A 7,952-nucleotide genomic window follows, 5' to 3' on the forward strand; every position below is an offset into this window, starting at 1 on the left:
AAACACAAGACACAAAACCAAAAATATGGAAAAAGACTAAAACAGGAAAAAACAACACAACTGTTAGACTAGCAAAAGGTGAAATAAAAGAAAATAAATGATGTTGCCATGATAAGTTTCCAGAGTTTTAAGCGGTTATGCAGTGTTGGTCTTTGATAAGTCTTCAGACTAATGGATCTGTTTCTCCAGCTGTACTTCCTTGATCATATTTCATTGTGTCACCAGGACCTTAAGCAACACCACCACTGAAGCAGCCCCTGTGCTGTGTTAACAGTCTGCAAAGAGTCCAGAGCCATGCTAGCATTCTGTGTAACCCATGGCACAGCGTTGCTTGAGCTAAATGCTAACTGCAGCATGCCAGCTTGTTAGCATGCTAACATTTTCCAATTAGCACTAAACACTAATGGGAATGTCTTTACCTTCGCAGATATTTGGTCATAAAGTATTAAAAAATTAAGTATTGGATAAAATGTAAAGAGCATCACCAAAGTCATTACAATTAATTCATCCTGACTGGTAGCCTATATAGATATATAAATGTCTGGACCAAATTTCATGGCAATTCATGTAATAGTTGTAAATATATTTTGGCCTGGACCAAAGCGCCACACACACAAAATGAAAGCAAAGGAATCAGTCTATGCTCTGTTGAAGGCTATACAGGGAAATGTGACTGTAGTTTTGTCAGTCAATTATTGGTCAATCCGTATTGGGAAATAGGCCAGATATTTCACAGAAATAATCAAAACAATCAGGTGATTCTTTTTCTTTTTTTTTCAGAGTGGCATCTTTTTCCTGCATTGGTTTTGGGGAAACCAACATTCTGCAGTTAACGCTCAGTCTCACCCAGAGTAACGTCAGCACAGCACAATGGTAGGATGTGCCTAAATTCTCACATGTCAAGCATCCAGTACGCAGGTGGTAGTTGTTTTAGAAGGTAGCTGTTGACAGTCCTTCCAAAGATAATGTTATTTTGATGATGTGTTATCTGGTATGAGAAGAAGCAGAAGTGCTGTAGTGCTCCCAGAAGTTATGTGTCCCTGGAAGGGTTGGGATGTTTGCCTCATGAATCAGTACATGAAAATGGCTACTTTCACAGTTATTAACACAATTAGCTCAGCTGGTGTTTGGCAGGAAGGAAGCTTCATGGAGTTTAATGTTGTAATCCCACAGTTGAAAGTAGGTAGGGAGACATTTGAGACAAACGTTAGATTGCCTTGTGTACATGAACATTGCTGGGCTGCATGGACAGTACATGTTGGTTCATTGAAACTATATGTATGACTCAGGGAACGCAAAACATCATCAGTACAATAAATGTTTTTCAGCAAAAGGTTTCCTGTTATACTCTGATGTATTACATGATGGAATATAATCTCCTATAATGTCCTATTCAAAGGTTTTTATACATCACATGGGCAATGCCAGAGTTGACATTTTCAGTCATTGCTGCTGTAAAACAATTTTTTTAAAGACTGAATTTTGTTGAGACTGAAAGTTTAGTTTTGACCTTGGAAACAGCAGTTTATCTTTAGTATATGATCTCCTTCAGCAGATGGACCTGGTGGTGAGATAGTTTAGTCAGCTGCTTTTTCCAGTGTCAAGAATTAAAGGGGACCAGTTGTGCTTTTCCATATCTATAATGTTACGATGTTAGATGTTCATGTTTAACATGGCCAAAGCTGCAAGTTGTGAAGTAAAAGTATTTAAAAGAAATCCCTGTGAGCCAAAACCTCAGATTCCCCTCTGTTTTGGGCACTCTGTTTTCAGCTGTTCTTTCTAAAAATGGCTTGGTATGAAGTCAAACAGAAAGAATTGTCAGAAAGATAAAAATCTGAGCATCTACGATTCCATGACAACTGGCCAAACTCCATCTGTTGAAGATCATGTGATATGATCAAAAGCTCCAGAATGGCTAGTAAGTGGACGTTGTGTTGACATTGTTTTGCCAGTTTGTTTTGTATTTGGGTTAATTATGTTACACTCAGATTTTGATTTTCCACCATGAACCTATTGGATGGATTAAGATGAAATTTTGTACAGACATTCATGGTCCTCTGATGAATCCTAATGATTTGGGTCACCCCCTGAGTCCTCCAGCACCAGCAGGTCACTTATCCAGTGAAATATCTCAACACCTCCTGGATGGATTCATGCAAGATTTGGTATAGATATCCATGTATGTGTACCAGTATCTTTAGTGGTCTATTAACCTTTCCTCTAGTGCCACCATGAAGTTCACATTTATGATTTTGAATGAAATGACTCACAAATATTATCTGGATAGATACTTTTCATGGCAGACATTTTGACTTATCTGCATTCCTGTTAGGTGAACCAGTTCCAGCAACTCTGGTATTGTGCACACTGGCTCTCTGACATAGTTTACTGGGACAATTAAATAGAACAGAGCCATCATTGATGGTATTAATTACATCTGTGCTTTTCCCTGCGTTGACTAGTCAAATTGTCTGTCGTGAAAAGCGTCTATAGCTACAACATTTGTTTCATACGTCCATATTCCCCCCTCAGGATATATTGTAATAATTTTGGTGATCCCCTAACCCAGTGGTTCTTAAACTTTTTCTGTCAAGCCGAAAATGTTCATGCCCCTTTTCCCCAGCAAAGTGAATTTAATTTACGGACAATTTAAGTAAACAAAAGATTCCTGTTAGCAAGAAAGCCTTGCAAGCATCATGGCACTTTTGTTTGTTTATATCACCACATGAATCAAATTCATGCAACTTTAGAACTGCCCAGCATCCCTCGGGAAAAAGTGAAATTTCTATTTGAATGAGCTAAAACAGCAACATTTAACAGATACAAGAAAAAACCCACTGTATTTGCCAGTCTTTATATCGCTACTGTAACATTAAAGCTGCATGACGCTTGCATGAGGTGACGGGCTGAGATACAAACAACACAAGATTTGTTACTATGCAGTCTGCTTCTGCGTTAAGACGACACCAACATTTCTCTGTTTGACCTCTACCCAGACACCCTTGCTCCCACAAAACAACTGTTGCCATAGTAACCCCTTAACCAGGGCACAATCACTGACCAGCAGGAAGTGTGGAGCATTTCGGGTTAATGAGAGCTTCCGTGTGGGAAGGGGTGTGTTCACAGCAGGAGGGAGACCTCTGCGTCATCTCGACAAAGGGGTTTTCCATGTTTTTATGACAGTGGGAATATTCCAGTGTTTAAGGCTGTTTCCTTTTGCCCCGTCTCATCTATTGTGTGTGTGATACCTTTAACCTTAACAAGGTACATTGAATTTTTATAGAATTTCTTTAATAAAGTAGGAAAAACATGCTTAACTGTGGAAAAATTCACTTCTTTCATCAAATTCACTACATTACCTCATTTGAGATATGTCATTTTGCTGACCTGTCTTATCTTTCTTCATTTCCAGCTCTTGACACTTCTAGAGAATTTCTTACCAAGTGTATCTGCAGTTGGCAGAATAATTCCCTTAAAAAAGCAGAAATAGTTTTTGACTAAGATGGATGCACCTTTTACAGTTTGCCTCTCAGTAGGATACAAATGTAATCCAACATTTCCTCCAAGGATCTGTGCCTGAAATATTTCTGATTGCATTTTTTTTCCACAGTAATCTATCATGTTAAAGTTGAAGTGTTGAATATTGAATACATTCAATCTGGATCAGGGGCTACAGCAGGAAATGGCCTGCAGCCAGTTTGGCTCTACTTCAGGTCAGTGAGTAATTATGTTATGTTACATGATGATCTTGGACCTGAGCGGCAGTCCACAAACACACACAGATATATACACACAAACGCACACACACGCACACATCCTGGCTTTGCTATAGTTGATATAGTCTATTGAAACGTATTCCTTGTGGAATATTGCAGTTGTGTAAGCTAACACCCACACATTCAGCAGACATTGAGCAACAATAGCATTTGGAGTTGTGCTTTTGGCCGTCTGAATGTTAAGGCCTCAGTATGTCCATCTTAAGTTTGTCTGTCACATATATATTTGATCCAACCGTAACAACAGGTATTAGTTGAGCTGTAATCAACCTTAACCAATATTTTACTAAACCCTACATTTACATTTTTATACTATGAGAAATGACCAGAATGTCCTCACACACACACACACACACACACACACACACACACACACAGTGGCCTTGTTTGCTGGTTTTGGCAGGTTATCAAAATTCTTTCTTTATTTCTCATCCATTCCCAGCTGTTCCCATCTATCAAGACACCACTCATTAGCAGCAGGTAATTAAAGGGCTGGAATGGAGGTATTGTACTGAATCCCATTCAGACACAGACAACCACACACACATACACAAACAAGCACACACACTGACTTCAAATGTGGTGTTTGTGTTCAGGCAGAGAGCAGCAGAGTAATCAGTCATGTTGCTGCAATACCTTTACCATGATCTGCTTACAGCTGGATCATACTGAAATCTCTAGAGGCTCCTCCCTGTGTTATCTGCCAAACTCTTGTATAAAAAAAAGTATTTCCATCTTGTGCTGTCAGACTCGACCCGAAACTGCAGCTTACTGGGACCTGTTTCTTTATAATATCTGGAGACACCCTCTGTCTCAGTTATTAAAGTACACAGAACAAGTACAGAGGGATCTGAGAGAATGAACTATAGCTGATTACCAAGTGATGACACAGTGTGTGTGTGTGTGTGTGTGTGTGTGTGTGTGTGTGGCTAAAACCTTTTTATGCTGTGAACCTCATTGTCACAATTTGACTGTTTTCCATAAAGGCCAATGTATTCAAAAGGAAGCTCTCTTCTTTTTTAATGACTGTTTGAGTGTTTGTTTGCCATTTTACCAAGAGTTTTAAAGTCAGAATGCTTTATTGTCACTGAGCATAGTAAAACAAGCTTTAAGTGCGACTCCCCTCAGTGTACAATCAAATACAGATAAAAAGCTATAATACAAGTGAATAACTGACAGAAGCTCACATATATTCAAAAAAGTGGTATCACCAGTAATAAAAGATACTGTACAATCAGTGTGTCAGTAATATTGCACTCAGCCGTGATGATGCATATGCTGAAAGCTAAAAAGACAACAACTCATGCAAATAAATTAATCATAAAGGCATTGCATAGCTGGCTGCACTCAGCCATGATATTGCATTTGTCCCAAAGTTCGCTTCACAGTTTCACTGGTTTTTAAGAGTTAATTTTTTTTTACGGCACACGGAATTAAGCTGTTCAGGGGTCTGAAGGTATGGGTCTGAATAGACCTATAGCGTCTCCTAGAGGGCAGCAGAGTGAACCTGGGTGAGATGAGTCCTGGATTATGTTTGTGGCCCAACAAAGACATCGGGTTATATATGTCAGTGAAAGAAGACAGCTGTGTGTTAGCGATGTTCTGAGCTGATTTAATAACTCTCTGTATTGCCTTTTTGTCAGCCTCAGTGTAGCTTTTGAACCAAACCAGAATGTCATGAGAGAGATGGGGGTAAAGTTTGATGGTGGTTTGGTATTCATTTTATCTTTGTGTGTTTATAGACTGGTTATCTTAGCTTGACCTGGGGTCTGGACGTGTGGGGAGGCAGTTTCTCTCTACTCTAGAAACTACACAATTGTCTAATTTACATGCTGTGTGGTCCTAACTGGCTTGCTAACATTACACTAGACCTACAGGAAGATTTTGCGTGTTGTTCATAGTTTGCAGCCATCCCTGGTTATTCCCCTGAATTAATTTGTTCACATAAAACTAAAATAAGACAACGTTAAAGTTAGTTAACCATCTCCTTTGTCCGCCATACTGTGTTCTTCTCTCATCCTTGAGCTTAACTGCCAACTGTCGTTAAGAGTTTTCATCTCTTAACACTCCATCTCTTTTCCAACTCCATTATGAAACCCACGCCCACACCCAACCCACCCAACACAACAAAGACAAAGCTCCAACAGCATCCTCCATCTTGTTAACATTTTAAAGTTATGTACAGATTTTCACAAAATGAAAAATCCATATCCATCCAAATCAAACTATTAGAATACTAGAATACAGAATGTATAATACATAAAAGGTTGTCAGCAGATGGAGGCATGAAGTGCTCTGAAATCTCCTAGTAGGCAACTGCATTGACTCTGGACTGGAGAATGCACCACAAATCATAGAGACTCTGTGTCTCTCCACACGTCCTGCAGGCTCTGGGACCTTGATTTCCAAATGAAATGCAGAGTTTACTTTCATCTAAAAATTAGGCCTTTGTACCACTGAGCAACAGTCCAGTTATTTTTCTCCTCAGCCCAGGTAAGACACTTCTGACGTTGTCTCTGGTTCAGGAGTGGCTTGAAACTTGCAATGCAACACTTGTAGCTCATTTCCTGGACACATCTGTGCATGGTGGCTCTTGAATCCAGCCTCAGTCCACTCCTTGTGAAGCTCTCCCAAGTTCTTGAATCAGCTTTGCTTGATAGTCCTCTCAAGGCTGCGGTCATCCCTGTTGCTTGTGCACCTTTTCCTTCCACATTTTATCCTTCCAGTCAACTTTCCATGAATATGCTTTGATCCAGCACTCTGCGAACAGCTAGCCCTTTTAGCAGTGACCTTCTGTGGCTTACCCTGTGTCAACGTGGGTCTTCTGGACAACTGTCAAGTCTGAAGTCTTCCCCATGACTGTGGTTGTGTGTACTGAACCAGACTGAGAGATTAAAGAGGTGGTATGATGCTCATTTTCAGGTTCAAAATCTTATTTAGGGGTTGTACCAGAACCGGTTTACATGGTTTAATTTTCAAAAAACACCATGTTTTTTGACATACTGCACATTGCTGCAGCTCCTCTTTTCACCCTGTGTGTTGAAAGCTTCGTTTTAGCTATGGAGTGATACATCTTGTTTCTAAATGATCTTTGTTGGGAGTTGCACATGCACAGTTCCAAGTTAAGGACTACTAGCCAATCAGAAGCAGAGAAGGGCAGGTCAGTGAAAGGCCGGTAATAGCCAATCAGAAGCAGAGAAAGGCGGGTCAGCGAAAAGACTGTAAACAGCTTCGATTCAGCTGTAGGCTATATGTTGCCAACCAAGTTGGCAATTTGGACTGGAGCAAGAGTTTCAGAGTGGTGAGTTATTAATCTGTAACAAAAGTATCTTTCATCCATACATTTTTAACTGAGCTCTGTCTCTACATCACAGTTACAAGTTAATGTGCACTCACTGCTTGGAGGGTAGCTAGTGTTTGGAAGGGAGAGGAGACGTGTGCTGCAGCTCAGTGTTTTTCCACTGGTGTTTCTGAGGGCAAAAGAAAGGGAAGTAAAGACTGGACTACAAACAAGTTGTTTTCAGGCAGTTCAGAGCAGTGTTTTCTGTGGGAGATGGGAACTCCCTTTGGGCTGGACTTTGGGCTTTTTCACTTTGCAAACCTAGTACATGCACAAAAAAGATATATAACTCAATAAAGGAGAGGGAAAAAGCCCAAAACCATAATACCACCTCTTTAAAGGCTTTATCCCAATTTTGAGTTCTTGACTTGACAGATTTTTTATTGTATTGTTGTTTTTTTTCAGTATTTTGACATTTTGGTGTATACTTACTTTCTTCTTAATCAGAAGTCTAAAGGATCTAAAGGATAAAGGATAACGCTTATATTTACTACCATCTCCCACAGTTTACATATACACATGCAGTCGGAAATTTGACCCTTTCCTTTTAATCAAAGAATATTAATTTGGGGGAATGTACTTAATTAACAGAGATATTTAGCGGGAAAGCTTAGTGAAATTTGCACCTTAGACAGCTGATGTAGAAGCCAATCAGTTTTGAGAAGGGGTGATTCAAATGTGAGTCATTACTATTAGTGTAGTACCACACAAAATATTCAGACTAAAATTACCAATGTCAAGTTATTTGCGTCAACCCCAGAATATCTTGTCACAGAACAACAACTAAAGCAGCCTAAAGCAACAGCTAAATAACACAGCCATAAAATAAAAAAACA

This window comes from Micropterus dolomieu, linkage group LG20 (genome assembly GCF_021292245.1).
Source record: "Micropterus dolomieu isolate WLL.071019.BEF.003 ecotype Adirondacks linkage group LG20, ASM2129224v1, whole genome shotgun sequence".
Taxonomy (NCBI): Eukaryota; Metazoa; Chordata; class Actinopteri; order Centrarchiformes; family Centrarchidae; genus Micropterus; species Micropterus dolomieu.